The sequence below is a fragment of the Oryctolagus cuniculus genome, chromosome 1 (genome assembly GCF_051225735.1).
Source record: "Oryctolagus cuniculus isolate XC-2025 breed Fujian yellow rabbit chromosome 1, ASM5122573v1, whole genome shotgun sequence".
NCBI lineage: Eukaryota > Metazoa > Chordata > Mammalia > Lagomorpha > Leporidae > Oryctolagus > Oryctolagus cuniculus.
Genome location: NC_142867.1, coordinates 192,892,303 through 192,910,909, shown reverse-complemented (window position 1 = coordinate 192,910,909; position 18,607 = coordinate 192,892,303). Strand labels below are relative to the sequence as shown.

The 18,607-nt window shown below is 41.2% G+C and overlaps 1 protein-coding gene across 3 annotated transcripts in view; it reads left to right on the top strand.

Annotated features, from left to right (window-relative positions):
* Positions 1-1,028: 1,028 nt before the first annotated feature.
* The window catches only part of LINGO2 (leucine rich repeat and Ig domain containing 2), a 1,387,358-nt gene continuing 1,369,779 nt past the window's right edge, over positions 1,029-18,607 (top strand). The window contains exon 1 of one of the 3 annotated variants that reach the window (XM_051857089.3): positions 1,029-2,060. The gene's annotated coding sequence lies outside the window, so the exon portion shown is untranslated. Of the gene's footprint in view, positions 2,061-2,684; positions 2,920-18,607 lie in introns of those variants that run through there. The other 2 variants (XM_051857096.3, XM_070053181.2) reach the window with 2 other exon arrangements.

Below are 18,607 nucleotides of genomic sequence, written 5' to 3'. Positions count from 1 at the left end.
CACTAAATCCTTTTTTTTCTGTTTTGTTTTGTTTCACGATTGCGCTCCGAAACTCTACATTCAGCGCTCACGAACCGTACTTTTCCCGGCAGTCAGCGGCCTTGCAGCTTGAAGAGGGGCAGTCCAGTGCCCCAGGTTCCAGGGAGCAGCTGCAGGACAGATACCCTGGCAGAGCAGCGCGCGCCGGAGCACAGGAGCCTAGCGCCATCTCCATGCTGTGCAACTTTGTGTTTTCCACCGGCGGGTCCCGAGCTGCAGAGATGTACGAAGCCCCGGAATGAAGAAACTCGTAGCAATCCTCCAGCACTTGGGAAGGCAGAGTAGTACTCTGCTGCTCCTGCTCCTGCTTCTGCTCCTGTTGTAGAGACTGCTTAGAGCACAAAGGCGAAACGCGGTAAAAAACCCAACGGGCAAAAGTTTACTTTCTCTGAGAAATTCAATCCTGCAGTCCAGTCCAGGTAAAGGCAGGCTCCCGCTGGGAGGCTCGGTTCCAGGGAGCTCTGTTCCATCCTGGAGCTCTTCTGAGAGCGAAGTCTCTCCGGCTAGGGGCTGCCTAGCTTTGTAGTACCCAGGGAGTGTTGCCTCCTGGCCGTCGAGGAACGAGAAAGAAGTTGGGACGGGAGCTACCCTGAAACTCTACAGCTACTCCAGGTGCAAAACCTTGGAAATGGCTGCTAAAGGGGCTGGGTCTCCAGACTACTGATCCCTCCCCTTTTCCTCAGCAGCACCATTCACCTGCTACCGTCCAGTTTACAATATAAGCGTAGCCCCTAAATTAGCCCATTCCCCAAAGCCAGCCAACACAAATCCCTGGGCAGTGTCTTTCAAACACATCTCAGGGAGTGTGAGGAGTTCCTTGAGGGAATTGGTACGCAAGGGCATGGGCAGGAAAGATGGAACGAGACTGGATGGTGTCCAGAAAACGATGAGTAGGCTCCTCTATTCGAAGGACCTCGGGGAGCCCCCTCAGTTCCCTGGTGAGCCACTGCAGCCACTTCAATTCTCCGTGGTAGAAGGGGCGGGGGTGGCCCTGGAGAGTGGAGATGGGGACTGGGTAATTCTTGACTCCGGTGGTGTCAGGCTGGGCTCTGGGACAGTAGCTGGCCTCCGGGAAAGAGAGAGGGGTCAGGAAGCCAGACTGGGCAGCGACCGGGGAGGTGGCCGAACGGACTTGATGGTTTGCAGAGAGCCAACTGCCTGCCAGGAATCCGCTAACTAGTGGGGCGTGATAGAGCGCTCCCGTTATCCGCTTCCCGGGAAACCCTTGGCCCTTACTCGCCTCTCCCGCCGGCCAGAAGCCTGAGGCGGCCGGCGCGGGGCCGGGCGTGCGCGTGTGGCTGCGCGCGCGCCGGTGTGCGCGTCTGTGTGTGTGCGCAGCCCGTGCGCCGAGCGCGGCCGCGGGGACCCAGCTGCCCGCCGCGCGCCGCCCGCCTGCCGTCCCTCCTCCCCGGCAGCCGCCTCCTCGCAGCCTCCTCACCTGGCGCCCGCCCAGCCCGGCTCGGCCGCCGCTGCCTCCCCGCAAAGTTTCCTGGGCGCAGACGAGCTCAGCGCCCGGGGCTGCCCAGGGAAACGGGGTTCCGAAGCTCTTCTCCCAGCGCCTCTTCCGCCTCGTCCCCACCTGAACCGAGCGAGAGCCGATTTTTCCCAAACTGAAGGGGAGAAAGGGAGGAGGGGTATTATCGAAGAGAAAGCCAGAGTGGGTGCAGTGGGAATGCCAGGCTTCCCGTTCGCCAGACGCCCGGGAATTGGCTGCCGCGTCTGTGGGTGAAAGAGGACCACTAAATAGGCCGCCAAGTTGGCCGAGGAGGGGCACGGAAGCTCCGGGTGCCGGAAAGGTTGGTCCCGTCTCCAGTTCCTCCGGCGTGGAAAGGCGCTTGGAGGCGTCTCCGCTGCGAGGGCGTTTGAACGGCCCTCCACCCCACCCCGGATCCCTTTGGAAGGAAATTCAGGACGAGCCGAGGCCGGGGAAGTCAAGGAAGAGCTCCTGGACCCGTGTGTGTGTGTGCGGTGCATCCTTGGCTTTGGATTTTAAGGACATGAAGAATTGACAGCGCGTCAAGGTAAGAGACAGCCAAACCGCCGCTTGAATTGCCAGAGGGGAGCACAACTTAAAATGGATGTTGGGGATGAGCTAGGGGCTTAAGCCAAGTTGGGATGGTCGCTCCCGGCGTCGCCGCATGGTTTCACAGCCCACTCGAGTGGCTCGGGGCGGGCAGCCTGGGAGGAGTAGCCGGTATTGCTGGTACCCAGCTGGGAGGCTACAAGCCGGAGGGAGTGTCCTGTCCTTAGACTTTTGGGAACCTATTGCAAGGAGGTATCGGGCAGGGTCGTTTGTCCATACTGATTTACCCCATGGATTTTATTATTTTTTATATATATGGCAAGATTTTTTTTTTTCATTAGCACCTCAGACCCACCCCCTCGTTGCCATAGAGAGCTGTGAATACCGGTGGACGCGTCCAGGACGCGGTGGCAGGTGAGGCTGGCGCAGGTAGGCAGGTGGGGGCGGCGACGGCATCGGGCTCGCGGATTGGGGGCCGTGCGAAGCCCACGCCGCCGCCTGGCCGGCTCCCTGCAGCCGGCGTCGGAGCCCCGGCAGCGGTCGGCTGCGGTTCCCTTCGCCTCCGCTAGAGGCTCCCAGCGGGCGCCGCGGAGCGGGTGGGTGTGGGGTGCCGGGAGGCGGAGAGGCGACCGCGGGGAGCAAGCGTGCCCGCGGGGTGGCGGAGCCGGCGCGGCAGGGGGAGGCGAGCCTGGCCGGGTCGGGGGACGTGAGCTGGAGTCCCGGCGCACGTCCGAGCTGCGCGCTGCGCCTCGGTGCCGAGGGTCCGAATTCCGGCTGAGCTTTGGAAAGCAGTGCCCTGAGCTGGAACCACTTCGGGGACTCGATCCTGGTCCGCGCCCGAAAGGCAGCCCCGGGAGGTAATGCCCCCTTTCTCCTCTCTCCCTTGGTCCCTCCAACTCCCTGGGTTCCCGATGTATTTCCACTACCCAGGTGAGAGGGAGCAAAGGGTACAAGCGAGTCTACAGGCTCTACGTGGAAAGGTGCCTTTCGGTCTCCTTGGTGCTCCCGGGAAATGTGTATTCGAACTAATTTCTTAATTTCGTCCGTCTTGCCTGAATATTTGTGTGCTGTAAGGGAAGTTTTCTGTGGAGAGCGCCCGGGTGGCTGGCCTGGGCCGAACTGCTCTGAGGTGAGCGAGGGGACCCGCTGTGCCCTTTCTGAGCCGCAGTGGACAGAGTGCAAGACTCCAGGGATAGGGTGTGGTGGAGAAAAAGAATACCACACCCTCTCCCTTTCCTCCTCACCTGCTGAAGTCTCCCCATTCAGCATTGTACTGCTTTCCTTTCCCAAGAGATTGGCTCTGAGAAGAGCAAAGCTGCTGGGGGAGAGGGGGAGATGGAGAAAGAGGGGGAGAGGGGCGGGGAGAGAGAGAGAGGCGCAGGCCAGGGAAGTCATGGCTGGAACATCAGGGGAGAGAGGGTGAAGTTAAGCTTGTGTGTTGAGGTGGGGAGGAGAGAGTGCTGGGAAATGGCCTTGGAGTTCAGATTATTTGATGAAGTCAGATCCATTTCATATTTCACACTGTCTTTGACAGAATCCAGTTTACTCAAGATACCACCTCTGCTAGGTACTGCCTTGGGCATGGTGGACCCTGGATATGTTTGATGGTTGTGTCTTATCCAAAAGAGAGAAAATGAAAAAGGAGGAAGGAATGTGTATTGTGTGTGATTGGTGTGATTACCCTGTCTTTCCATGTCGTATGGTGCGTTTGTGCAAACCATATGTGGTCATTTCACACTCAGTAAAGCAATTTCAGGGTCCTCTAAATGTGGCTATTATTAACAAACCTGGCTTGTGTTATTAAGCTTCATGCAGACTAATACTAAAAGAAGACAAAAAATTATGACAGGGCATGAAATTTTCTAGGAAGACTGAATAAAAGCCGAGATCCAGCATTTATAAAATATTGGGTCACATAGTGAAAGAGTTAAAAATGTTTTTTCAGGAATGGAAGTAATGCTTAACATTTTAAAAGAGGGAGCTGTTCTTTAGCATACTATCAGCCTCATCTAGTAGTGTGCATTACTTCCAATACAGTTGGAGTAGGAGGAAGAAAAAAACCAAGCACTTCCTGCTGAAAGCCAGTAAAATGTTTTGTGAGATGCTGTCATGTATTTCACCTCAAGAATTTAAGTAGAATGGATTGACTGTTGATGATGGCTGAAGTGATTTGGCTGTCATTTATGTGGAAGGCATCTATTTACCTTATTGATTAAGGTATGCTAATTTTTCGTATAACAGTGAAATTTACTGGAAATGGAATCAGGGCAATTTATTGATTTTTTTTATTCCATATAACACATAGCATCATATCAGAGAAGATTTTTATAAAGTTTCTCACTCATGTATTGTACTGAATAGAACTCTCTCTGGAAGGAAAAGGTAAATATCTTGGTGAAGTCCCAAAAAAAGATGGTTTATGTTCTTAGAGTATGCTGTTTTAGAAATTGTGTGATGTGAAAAAGTGTTGCTCAAATAACTATAGTCATCTGTACAGATATAATTAACTTATTTGAATTAACATGGACAAATACATATGAAGGACTCAAATGTCTTTTTAAAGACAGCTCTAAAACCAAAAGATCTGCTAGTGTTAAAAATGTGTGAATATTATGCCTAAGGATATTGTGTTTCTTCACATTCAGTTGAATAAGACTAGTGAAGCTGGTCTGTAACCTCAGCTCAGGTTTAGGACTCCATTACTGAAGGTTTTTGCTCCCTAATAAATATGATTTTTTTTAAGAGATCAGGCACTGAAATGTTCCAGAGCTGCCATGGGCCTGAAAGCCATTTGAGTCTTCAGAGATTCATGTCAAGAATAAGAAATGATAGGAAGTTGTCACAAATTAATTGGTTTGATGCTTCAATTAAAAACTGATTATTATCTGGCTCTGGTAGTCATTCTGGTTGATTTCATTTGGTCTCTAGATATTCTGTGAAGGGACTCTAGGTGGAAATGTTTTCCTGTAGTACAAGGAGAGGAGGTCACTATATGCCAGCAGGCTTGTCAGTTACTGATTTTCCCCTTTGCTTGCCTCTTGTCCATAAAGTACCATCTTAGATTAAAAATATATTTTTCTGCTTTTACACAACTATTTCCCCCTCTGTCATAGCCTGCAACCAGCCGGTTGGTACTCGATTTATAATTTTTTATGATGAAATATGTCAGTAAGCCACTTCTTTTTATGGTTTAGGGGCTAGTTTGCTGTTAAGAACTTTAAGAACTATTTAAGCATAAAGACTATATTTCCTAAATGAAAATAAATTGTGCCTTAACATACATTTGATAAAGAAAAGAAAGGAGAATGGGAGAGACAGGATAAATCTCAGATATCAGGCTTTCCCATGTAACTGCATACTCCTTTTTGATTCCTTCTTTCAGCTACCATTTTTTGAAATTGTACTTCTAAAATGTATTCCCTTCCATCTTTCTTTCCTTCCTTTTTACCTCCATCCTTCCCTTCTCTCTTGCTCTCTCTCTTTGGTTAAAATATTTTCTTTAGTATGGAATCTATGCTAATTTACAGCTATTTTATAGTTGTCAGCCATAATTTATTTTTAAATGGGGGGTAGTCTTAAAATATGAAGATTCTTAAATTTGCTTTTGAATTTTATATGCAAAAAATTCTCAGTAGAATGTGAATTTGATTCTTTAGGGAGTCCCATTTGTCTGTTGATCATTATCCTCTGTACTATGGATGCCTCTTGTGTGTGACTACAGTTGCACTGGTCTTTGTTTCTTTGAAGCGTAAAACACGGGTAGCGGTTTGCTGGAGATAGATGGGCTGCCTAGGATCATGGTGCATTTGTGCTGGAGTAGCTTATTTCCATGTTGTTGATACCTTCTCCTTGTGCAGATTGGCTGGTGTAGGCAAATGTGAAATGCTCATATTAAGCGGATAGTTGGGTCACACTTCTTATGGAAAACTTGTTCGGAAATTAGTAACCCATTTCAGGAAACCATCACATATTCCAAACCTTTATTAAACATTATTATTATTATTATTATTTTTAAAAAAGTGATATCCCTTAACAAATATTTCTGCTAAAATATTCTTAAATGTCCTCGGAGAGGAAACCTTGGTTCCAAAATCTCCTGGGAGAGACTAACTCCATGCCATACAGAGTAAGTAGAAAAAATATTGGACTTGAAATTGGAAGACTTGAATTATAATTATATCTCTTATTACTGGCAATGTCACTTATGAAAAGCTGTCCTCCTATTCTAAGCCTCAGTGTTGATTTCTGTACAATGGGACCATTTATATTTCTTCGTTGTATTCTTGTGTTTAAAATTTAATCACATCTAGTTAAGATTTGGAAAAAGAAATAAAACTTTCCGATATCAGGTAAATATCACACATTGAAACATTTTATAGAAGAAAAAGTGAAATGTATCTAAAGAGTACATGTAAAACTTCCACAATGAAGCATGTATTATTTTTTAAAAAATATTTATTTATTTGAAAGGCAGAACTAGAGAGAGGGAAGGAGGGGGTGAGAGGGAGGAAGGGAGTGAGGAAGAGAGAGAGATAGATCTTCCATGTACTAGTCCAATCTGCAAATGGCTGCAACAGCAGGATCTGGGCCTATGGGAAACCAGAAGCATGGAGCTTCCTCTGGGTCTCTCATGTGGCTTTAGGGGCCCAAGCACTGGGACTATCTTCTACTGCTTTCCCAGGCACATTAGTGGGGAGCTGGATTAGAAGTGAAGCCACTGAAATTTGAACCAGTGCCCACATAGGATACTGTTGCCACAGGCAGTGGCCTCACCGGCTGTGCCACAGTACTAGCCCTGAAACATGGATTTTGATGTGCCTTTGATAAGAGGATTTTTTTTTTCACGATGAACTGTCAATAAGAGTTATGAAAATCAGCTGGTGCCGTGGCTCAATAGGCTAATCCTCCGCCTGTGGCGCCGGCACTCCGGGTTCTAGTCCTGGTCGGGGCACTGGATTCTGTCCCGGTTGCCCCTCTTCCAGGCCAGCTCTCTGCTGTGGCCTGGGAGTGCAGTGGAGGATGGCCCAAGTGTTTGGGCCTTGCACCCCATGAGAGACCAGGAGAAGCACCTGGCTCCTGCCATCGGATCAGCACAGTGCGCTGGCCGCGGCGGCCATTGGAGGGTGAACCAACGGCAAAAGGAAGACCTTTCTCTCTGTCTCTCTCTCTCACTGTCCACTCTGCCTGTCAAAAAAAAAAAAGTTATGAAAATCATATTTAAATTGACATAAATATGGAAAATTATTTTCTAAAAATTATCAATATGGCACAAATTGTGTGATATATGGAAATCTTGAAATGCTCATTGTGTGAGACATTAAAGTCTATGTTGACATTTGAACTGTTCTTCAAGAGTTATGATGACAAAGAAGAGGCAAAGGAAAAACAGAGTAAAATATATTTTAGTAATAGAATTTCAGTGGATCTTTTTAAACAATTCTACATTTTTCTTCTATGTATACTTAATGTGACATAGGTAACAGTTATAATTGCTTTCAGATACACAGTTTTTATGAATGCTTTAAAGAGATTGACTGTGAAATGTTGACTCAGTGGTTTGATCTATGAGGTTGAACGCAAACCTAATGCAGTATCTTAGCTTTCACATTAGAATTTCCCCAGGAACACTGATAGTCCATTTGTCTTATTTTACTTTAGAGGCTTATATTATTTTCATCTGATGAATTAGGAGGAAAGTAAATGGTAGATGTTAAATGACTCATGGATTTGAATAAAATTTTAAAAGCACCATTGAAAAAATTATGTGCTCTTTTGTGAAAATATGAAGCCTGCTAACATTTGAGGATAGAATAAATTTTGTTGCTTTTCTAAATGTATTTTCTAGTTACTATTAAGAACAGCCTAGCTTCACTGGCTGCAAGGGTAAGTCAAATACCATTTCCTTCCCTAGAGCTTTGGTGTCATTGTCAATATAAACTATGAGTATATTTTCTCTAACAAAATGAGTAAGACTAAATGCAAATCTAGGAACCTAGGCTAGAAAACAGATTACATTTCTTGTTGTTCTAGCACATATAATAGAACATAATATCAAATTGTCTATAAAGAGAATTGTCTTTATAAATATCATAACCAAATTTCAGCATAACAGAAATAGATACAAAAACCTAAGATTCCCAGCACATTTAAGTTTCTAGGTGTAGCACTATAGACTTTTTGAAATGGATTCTAAATTGGACTGCATAAGAGGATTTTTTGTCTTCCTACAATCTCATTCTATTATAATGTAACCATGGTTAGCTGTGAGATATCTATCTAGTAGCCAGCATGAAGGGAAATAATTAGCATTAAAAACTGCCTTGCTCCCAGTATATCAGGGGAACCATCAACAGTGCCTTGTGAGAAATGTTTATTTTGAAATGGTGGGTTCCATTTTTTTGAAAGGAAAGCTCTTTTATTTTCTCAATAGTTTTTACTAGACATGTATATATATACAAATATATATATATTCCTTATGAGGAGGTTTTTCTTACCTGTTGGTTAATCGTATGATTATGGATTGGGAATGGGACATCCTTTCATGCAGTTTCATGTACAGTTAAAAATCTCAGCTTTGCTCTCTTAAATTCACATAAATTATTTTGTGAATATTTATTGATATTAAAGTGATTTTGTTTGATATTCAAGAATATAATGGTGCACATGAAACTGTCCTTGTTCATAAGAATCCTGTAGTCTTGTTAAGCAGAGAAAGAAAACATTTTATAAGCTTACAAATATGTAATAGACTATCAGTTCATTCAGGAAGTGTTTACTAAGTCTTTTGTTCACAAGTTTATACAGAATGACAATACAGGAGTTGTTTCATTAGACAATTTAGAATAAAGTGAGAGTTGGCCTCGAAAAATTCATAGAAATTGGGCTGAGTGTGAGTGTAAGTGTACAACAAATATATAACTTAACTAATAATCAAAAGAATTCAAATTATAACAATAGTGAGATGGTCTTTGCTGTTCAGTTGGAATAAAGGTGAAAACATTGATAGACAATGTTGGTTATGAAGTATGGAAAATACATAATATATATTTAAAATTGTAAACTGGCTCAGTCTATCAGGAGCATAGTTTAAACAATGATTACTTAAATATCTATTAAATTGCAAATATTCATCATAATTGGTTTTATAGTTCCTCATTCAGGAACCTTCAAAAATTCTTTCATAAATCTGCAAAGATGTATTGCGTGCACACATGAAGAAACAGGTCTCTTGAGGGGCTCCATATATTTAACCAAGTCACATTTGTAGTTATAGCCTTTCCATACCTATACAAAATCACCTAGTGAATGGATAAAGTAATTTTACCCATCCTGTGGAATAATATGAGCAATAAACAGGAATGAAATACTGATGCATGCTACAACATGGATAAACCTTGAAAAAAATTATGCTATGTGAATGAAATCAAAGATAAAAGCTCACTATTGTATGCTTTTACTTATATTCAATGTCCAGAAAAGCAAATCTATAAAATTTGGAGGTAGTTTTGATGTTTGCCTGACACGGGGAATGGGAACGGCGAGTTACTGCAAACAGGCATGAGGAATCTTTTTGGGTGGTAGAACTGTTTGATAGTTGCATTGTGATGGTTGCACAGGTCTGCACATTTATGGAATATCCGCTAATTATTCAGATAAAATGAATATATTTTATGGCACATAAATTACTTAATAAAGTAGTTATTAATATAACAACCTTGAAACAAAACCTCAACATCTTCCCCTACAGAAAACCTGGGGTACAGATGACCTCACTAATAGTCTTCTTAATGCCTATGAAAGAAATAATACCAAGTATATACAAAGTGTTATCAAGAAATTATGGAAACATTTCTCAACTCACCCTGTGAGACCAGAATTTGATATGAATACCATGAAACGGTATTAATAGGAAAACTGCAGACCAATATCCTTGATGAACATAGATATAAACATTATTAAGAAACTTTAGAAAATATAAATATCACCGGTATTTTAAAAGACAATACCTCATGGCCAAGTTGGACACATTCCTAAATGTAATTTTGATCTAATATTAGAAAGCCAATTGCATTGGGTTATGCCACTGCCTACAACATTGGCATCTCATACCATCAACTCTGGTTCAGATTATAGCTGCTCCATTTTCAATCCAGGTCTCTGCTAATGCACCTGAGAAGGCAGTGGAAAATGTCCAAGTGATTAAGCCCCTGCAATCCATGTGGGAGATTCAGATGGAGTTTTAGGTTCTGGACTTCAGCCTGGCCTAGCCATGGCTCTTGTGGCCATTTGGAGAGTGAACCAGCAAATGGATGATCTCTTCCTCTCACTGTCACTCTGTCTTTCAAATAAATCAAATTTATAAAAAAAGAAAACCAACTGAATATTTCATCATATTAACAGAGTAATAAAGAAAAACCATATTTCATCTCAGTGGGTACAGAGCAATTTGAGAATAACTCATATTTATTCTTGATATATAAAAAAGAAACCTTACCAAAGTAGCATAGAATGGATCTTCCTCTACTTGGAAAGCCTCTGAGACAAATTAAAAGCTAAAATCAGACCTAATGGTGAAAGACCAAATGCTATTCTGTTATTCTTGGAAGCAATGCAGAAATGTATAATCTTGTCAGTTCTGCTCAGCATTTGTTGAAATTCTAACAAATGAGGTAATGCAAGAAAAAGGATCGCAAATATAGACAGATTGGAAAGAAGAAAACTAAACGCAAATATTGAGGAATTTTAAAAAATAATACAAATTCTTGGTGGGGACATAGACAGTAATAAAAAATATATACTTTCTTACTGGTAAGAAGATAAATGAAATGTTATAATTCCTTAAATACCATGATATAATCATCCCTAAGATATATTTTGAAGGACAAAATTGTGGTTGTACTGAGTCAGTGGTGGATTGATTCAATCATTTAGTGGGCGTTTATTAGGATCCTCTTTTGTGTTAAGTACTGGGATTGACCTTCATTCATATACTTGTGTTTTATGTGAGAAGGGGACAGGTATAATCTTGGTTTTGAGAGACTACAGACTAGTGTGGGAAAGAAATTATAAACAACTAAGAGAAACTAAATACATAGTGAAAATTTATGTTGCATATGTATAAATAACAAAGTTTGGGATAGAGGTTTACCCATAAGGGTTGGAAGGAGAAAAGGAAGATTTCTCTAGAAGTTGTCTGGTACCTACTGAACACACAGAAGAGAAATATTTTTGTAACAGACTAAGTTATCATCTTTTCAATCTCACAATGTTGCCCTTCATATGAAGTAAATTGAAGGAATATATCCTGTTATTTGTCACACTCCTTCCCCTCTGCTGATTGCTACGCTCTTTTATCACCTGAAATAATTTCCATTGTCCGCACTAGCATTTCTCTAGCTTCTACTAAGAACAAATGCATTATTTTAAAGGCTAGGGATTCACAGTTTGTTATATACTTATTCATTTATTCAGTCATATTGAAGCCATATTTACATGCAATTTTTATTTTTCTTTTTGTCTGAGGTCAAAAGCAAAACATTTGTAACATGAAAATATTTAATGTTACAGAAATATGTAAATTACAAAGTGAAAGAGCTTCCTGTAGCTCCTTTGAACCTAAGGTTTATACAAAATGGAAAGCAATGTTATACAAGAAATGAGAGAAGAGTAGTAAGACTAAGTGCTATGTAGGTAAAAGAAAGAGGATCAAGTGTCCAGGGACTGGAAAAGACTTGGGAATATAGATGTTAAAAGGAGGTTTTTCAATTGTAATATTGTACTCTGAGCAGTGGCATTTCTTACTGTGATCGCAAAATCTTCAGTTAAGTCAGAGAAATCTCAGTAACATTGGTGTGATTGGATTTCTGATCGAGGTTGGTAACAGTTTATTTCTGTTTTGAATTGGGGCAGCAATGCAAAAAAGGTAGCTTGTTCTGATAAGAAACATGGGTCATAGCATAATGTAGGTCACAGATACTCTTGGATCTTTTCCATGAGTAGCTTTAACTGTCTGGTGCATTTACTGATGCTCTGTATAGTCTTTCAAAAACATCCCCTCCAAGTAGTTGTCGATGTATCTTTGAATTCTGAGGCTGATAGCAGATTCTCTTGTCCTTCTGTACATGATTTCTTGTTTTTCAATTATTCTATGAAAACTCATTCCACCTAACAAAATTAAGTTGATAGAAATCCATTGCCCTTTCATTTTGTCAAAACTTTTGAGTGCACTCAGAGAAGAGCATTCCAGAACATTTTCATAAGTTAGGGATATTAGGTTTGTAGATGTTTAACTTAAGATGGGAGTGTTAGTATATATAGTTCTGTAGTCAAGATTCTTACTAACTTAAACATCAATAGAAAGATATTCTATTGTTATAGAGAAACTATAATCTCCATAATATAAACATAGTATATTTTATCATTAATTACACTTAATGAACATGATTGATGAACCACTTATGAAATTGAAGGAATTCTCCATATTATTCATAGATGCTTGTGTAACGTACCAAAATACTTAGGTATGGGTGACTATGAGGAGGAGTGGATTGGATCACTGTCTTATTGGGCCTGGAGCTTCTGGTTCTGTTATTCAGCTCTAGAAATCCCTGCTGTGTGTGTGTATGTGTTTTAAAATTTTAGTTATTTATTTGAGAGGCAGATTTACAGACAATGAGAGGGAGAGACAGAGAGAAAGGTCTTCCATCTGCCTGTTCACTCCCCAAAATGGCCACAACAGCCAGAGCTGGGCCAACTAAAGCCAGGATCAGGAGCTTCTTCTGGGTCTCCCATACAGGCGCAGGGCCCCAAGATATGGGCCATTTTCTACTGCTTTCCCAGGCCATAGCAGAGAGCTGGATTGGAAGAGGAACAGCCGGGACTAGAACCAGTGCCCATATGGGATGCTGGTGCTTCAGGCCAGGGTGTTAACCCGCTGAGCTACAGAGCTTGTCCAGGATTATGTTAAAGCTCAAGCATGGGTGGGAGGGAGGGTACGGTGGGAAGTATCACGATGCTCCAATAAATGAAAAAAGGAAGATAAAAAAATAAAGCTCAAGGGATGGTGTAATGTTTGGTTTGATAGAATTTGGTAGTTTCTAATTACAGTGTTAGTATATGGATGGTAATCAAAAGTTTTGTCAATAATGACAGAATACCACATAAGTTATTTAATTTTTGTGAGTATAATCATCCACCTTCCCATTTACTTGTCCTTGTGGTATGAGAAAGAATGTAGGTAATATTGAGTATACTAATCACTTTATAAGAAGTGCTAATGAATTTAGCACTTGAATTGACTATTACTTGAAATAACTTTTACCTGATCATCTGAGGGGACTTCTATTCATTGTTCATTGATTCATATATATTTCCAAGTCATGTGACCATAGATGGTGAAAATTACACCTCATCACTGTTAAAAATAATTATTGACATAGAGCTTATTAAATATTTTTGGAATGAAATTTGATATTTTGAGCATTTGGTTTATTTGGACTCAAAACTATAGAAATATTATTTCTAATTGATAAAGAAGCTAGCATGTAATTATTCAAAATTTAAAGATTTGATTTCAAATCCTGACTCTGTCATTGACTGCTAATTACTGGACCTTGAACATTGTCTTAAAAATCTCCTGAAGTGTTCGTTTCCTGATATGTAAAATAGGAACAAAAATTTTTTCTTCCTTGCACACCTTAAATGGAATTTCTGATGATAGAAGATTAGTGTAAAATGAACTTGTATATTAAATATTTAAAGAAATGAAGGTCTTCCTATGTAAAGTATATGAATAAAAGCCACTGAAAAAACAAATGCAATAGAGGGCATCACTTTTCTAAACTCAATGGAGGGTTTGAACAGAAAAGGAAAATAGAACCAATGAAGTCAAAATCCATTTCTTTCTATTGGATTTTCACTGCCATTATATAATACAATTTCCTTAAATTTTCATATATTATGAATGTTATCTTATAGATGTAAATCAGACTGTTGCAGCTTAAAGACTTGCTTAACAGAAGACTTTGTTGATAACTTTCATGTAGTGATTTAGACCAGGATTGGAGATTATTCAGTAACTCTGGTTTTGTATAAGCACTGATTCTGTTCTCTCCCTTCAAATTATAGCCAATTCACACAAAACATTCAGTGTTTTTCTCTCTTTTGTTTTTTGAATATTTGACCTGTTTAAGTACTTTTGTCCTTTTTTCTTCTTTGATGCTTTCTGTATCACTGACAGAAAAATTCAAAGATTAAATAGTTACTTTAGATTTGATGGTAGTTTGCTTCAGGGAGATGCACTGTTAATGTGTTCTGATAGTATAGGTGGTTATCGCTCTATGCCTAAATCTAGTTTGTTGGAAATAAATTATGTTTTTCGTCTCTGCCCAGCATTCCTATTTGGCCAATGTTACAGAATCTAATCAGATTTTCTGCCATTCATTTTGCAGTGATGGAGCATTTTCCTAGGTGTTTTTGACTGAAGTCACATTCTCAGAGCGTTTTATCTTTAATTTTGATTTCATATATCTGGAAAAAACTCCAAGATAGTCTAGCTTGATTTCAAAACTTTTTTCCTATTTGAGTAATGGGTTTGAATGCTTAGTGTTCTACATGATATTTTCCGTTGATTTTTAGAAAGGTTTTTTTCTGATAATTTTGTTTTCATGTGGATTCACTTTCATGTTTTTGTTAAATTCTTTCTGATGTTGCTGTTCACTGAAACCTCATTCACCTGCCACATTTTTTTTTCTTCTTTGTCATTTTTATTTAATCAAACTAGTGTTTCTCCTTTTTGCATTTACCACTCTATTTGATGCTGTTCTGTGGAGCTAAGTATTATTTTTTTTGCTATGAATAAAATCTAAGATTGGTTTCATATTTTCCTTACTATTAGAAAATAAATCATTTTATGATTATTTTTATTTATTTGAAAGAGTTACTGGGCAGGGGAAGGGAGTAGAGAGAGAGAGAGAGGGAGAGAGATCAATCGATCCATCCATCTTGTATTCTCTGGTTCAGTCCCCAAATGGCAGCAATGACCAGGGATGGACCAGGCTAAGGCCAGGAGCCAGCAACTCCATCCGGGTCTCGCTCATGGATGTCAGGGCTACAAGTGCTTGGACCATCTTCTGCTTCCTTCCCAGGTGCACAAGCAGGGAGTAGGATTGGAAGTGAAGCAGCTGAGACTCAAACTGGTGCTAATGTGGGGTACCAGAAGTGGGTTTCTCAGGCAGTGGGTTTACCCACTATACCACAATGTTGGCTCCTGTAGTCGCTAGTAATCACATTAATAATGTTATTTCTTGATGTCTCATTCATGTAACAAACAATTTTAAATTCATTTAATGTTAAACTTTCCTTCTACGTTAGTTCTAACTGTCCTTTTTGCTGGTCACACAAGAACACAGGAGATTTGGTCAGCTCTCTCCTGTCTCACTCCAAGTTGGCTTCCATGCTTCTGCCCTATTCAAGGAGGCTGATCTGCCTCCTCTAGGATTGAATGTCACAAAGCAGAGGAGGTGATGATGAAGTCTGACTTGACTAACTTGAATGTAACCTTGGATAAATGATTGTGGGTTTGATAAATTCTTTTTCTTTTTTACTGACTCATTGTTTTGTCTTAGGATGTTTTAGTTGAAGTGAATGCTATCAATTTTTTCTGTGTGCCTCGGGGCTGCATAGAAGGATTGAATATTCTGGCTTTCTGTGGTTGGGTGGGGCCACATGACCATTTGTGACCAATAAGATGTAAGCAGAAATGACAGATGTCACTAGTATGGGTGTCTCTACAGCTCTTGTTCTTTTCCTTCCAACACTACAATCAACAGTGTTAGATATGGTGGCTGGGCCGGCGCTGCGGCTCACTAGGCTAATCCTCCGCCTAGCGGCGCCGGCACACCGGGTTCTAGTCCCGGTCGGGGCGCCGGATTCTGTCCCGGTTGCCCCTCTTCCAGGCCAGCCCTCTGCTGTGGCCAGGGAGTGCAGTGGAGGATGGCCCAAGTCCTTGGGCCCTGCACCCCATGGGAGACCAGGAAAAGCACCTGGCTCCTGGCTCCTGCCATCGGATCAGCGCGGTGCGCCGGCCGCAGCGCGCCGGCCGCAGCGGCCATTGGAGGGTGAACCAACGGCAAAGGAAGACCTTTCTCTCTGTCTCTCTCTCTCACTATCCACTCTGCCTGTCAAAAATAAAAAAAATAAAAAAAATTAAAAAAAAAAGATATGGTGGCTGTTTCATCAGCATGAGTGACTGAAATTTCGATAAGCAGAGCCAACCGCTGCCCATCACTTAGACTGCCACAACAATTATGTTGTATTAGCAAGGAATCAACTTTCTTGTTTCTAAGCCAATAAGATTAAGGGATTGTTTGTTATCACAGAACATGATGCATCCTATCAAGACAGATGCCTAAGTTTCTCAGAGGACCCTAATAGGTCTCCCTAGGAGACGACACAGGAGATGCATTTTCTATTGGATGTGTGTACATAATTTCACACCTAGTCACTGGGTTTCTGGAAATCCATCTTCTCTTTTGAATCAATATGTTCTTCTAGGCATTATTCTTAGAATTTTGAATGTCTCTCGACAAGCTCTTTCTTCAAAGTGGCACCGTTTGGTCTTCAGGAATCATTTATGGAATTTTGCCTCTTTCAAAAAAGTTGGGCCAGCACATCTCTTTGCTCTGCCAATGGAGCGCCGCAGTCACTCAGTTTATAAATGAGTTAAAAAGTACTGAATGACATAAACTATGCTCTGATAATGCTCTGAAACTCTACTCACAACAATGGTTTTGGGATGGGATGTTTTAAGATATGTATCAGAAATTAATTGTTGTGTTTCCTAAGCATCACTGTATATGGTCAAACTTTTATATTGGTCTCCTTAAGGCTCCTTCAGGGTTTGAGGCGAGGAGATGGTGGTGGGATTTATTGCATATAACCAATCCCAGCTCCCAAATTCCTCCAATTGGTTAACAGCCATTTTGACCACTTAAATTTTAAAAAATGCTCACCCATAATGCTAGTTTTGCGATCCTTGAGAATTCTACCTAGAAGGCTTAGCATTTCATTTAAAAATCCAAGGGTACTTGTCAACAACTTTTGGGGTCTCAACTAAAACCAAAATTATGCCCTTTCAATATCCTGTTTTTTTTTTTTTTTTATTTGACAGGTAGAGTTATAGATAGAGACAGAGAGAAAGGTCTTCCTTCCATTGGTTCACTCCCCAAATGGCCTTTACAGCCAGAACTGCAAGCCAAAGCCAGGAGCCAGGTGCTTCCTCCCGTTTTCCCATGTGGGTGCAGGGGCCCAAGCACCTGGGCCATCCTCCACTACCTTCCCAGGCCACAGCAGAGAGTTGGACTGGAAGAGGAGCAACCGGGACTAGAACTCGGCACCCATATGGGATGCCTGTGATGCAGGCAGAGGATTAACCAAGTGAGCCATGGCACCGGCCCCAATATCCTGTTCTAAGACCATTACTGCAAGACATTTTCCTGATAATTATTGAAGCATAGTTTTGTTAAGCAGTATTTTTAATCATTCATAGATTGAATAAAATACATTTGGCTACAACTGCAAAGTCATGACCTTTTGTCTGAGGGAATCACAAAATTATTTGTGGAAGTATTGGCAAATTATTATTGTTTCTTTAGATCAAATGGATCTATGCACAAATGGTGTGTATTTACTCTTTGTCCATCAAAACCTTTTGCTGTTTCTGCAAGTGTTTCTAAGTGGAATTTACTGAAGATACTTAAGTATCTTAAATGTGTTTCTTCTTGCTATTTTTTAGAAACTCATACTAAAACTGCCAAGGGTATTGAAGCCTTTTGAGTTCACAAACTCTGACCTTAATTAGACAAGGCCATAATCAAAGTGGAAGTTTTCTCTTCCCTTCAGAGAAAGGTACCTTCTTTGATGGCTGTTCTTTCCACTGGGATCTGACTCACAGAGATCTTTCATTTAGGTCATTCTTTGCCACAGTGTCTTGGTTTTCCATGCCTAAAATGCTCCCATGGGCTTTTTAGCCAGATCTGAATGCCTTAAGGGCTGATTCTGAGGCCAGAGTGCTGTTTAGGGCATTTGCCATTTTATTAGTCTGCTATGTATCCCACTTAAGAAAGGAACATTTTTAAACCCTTGTTTAGGCTGAGTTATCCTATGGCTGATGTTTATTCTCAATTGTAGTGAATATATTTCAAAGGATGCTAGCTAGTTAAGCTACATATTTCTTAGTACTGGTTGTTTCTTCATAATGTATCTGGAATGTGACGTATTACATGGTCATAATTTAATGTCAGAACTGGACAAAAGACCTTCGGCTGCTTTCTCAGATGTATTTAGCAGGGAGCTGGATCAGAAGTGAAGTGCAATCATATGGGATGCTGGCATCACAGGAAGTGGTTTAACCCGCTGTGCTACAATGCTGGCCTCTAAAAAGGCTAAAACTGATCTGGGCATTCTTTATGGTACCAAATATTACAAGATTCAATCACTGATGACAGAAATTCAAGAGAATATCCATTGCTTTACAGCATAACATAT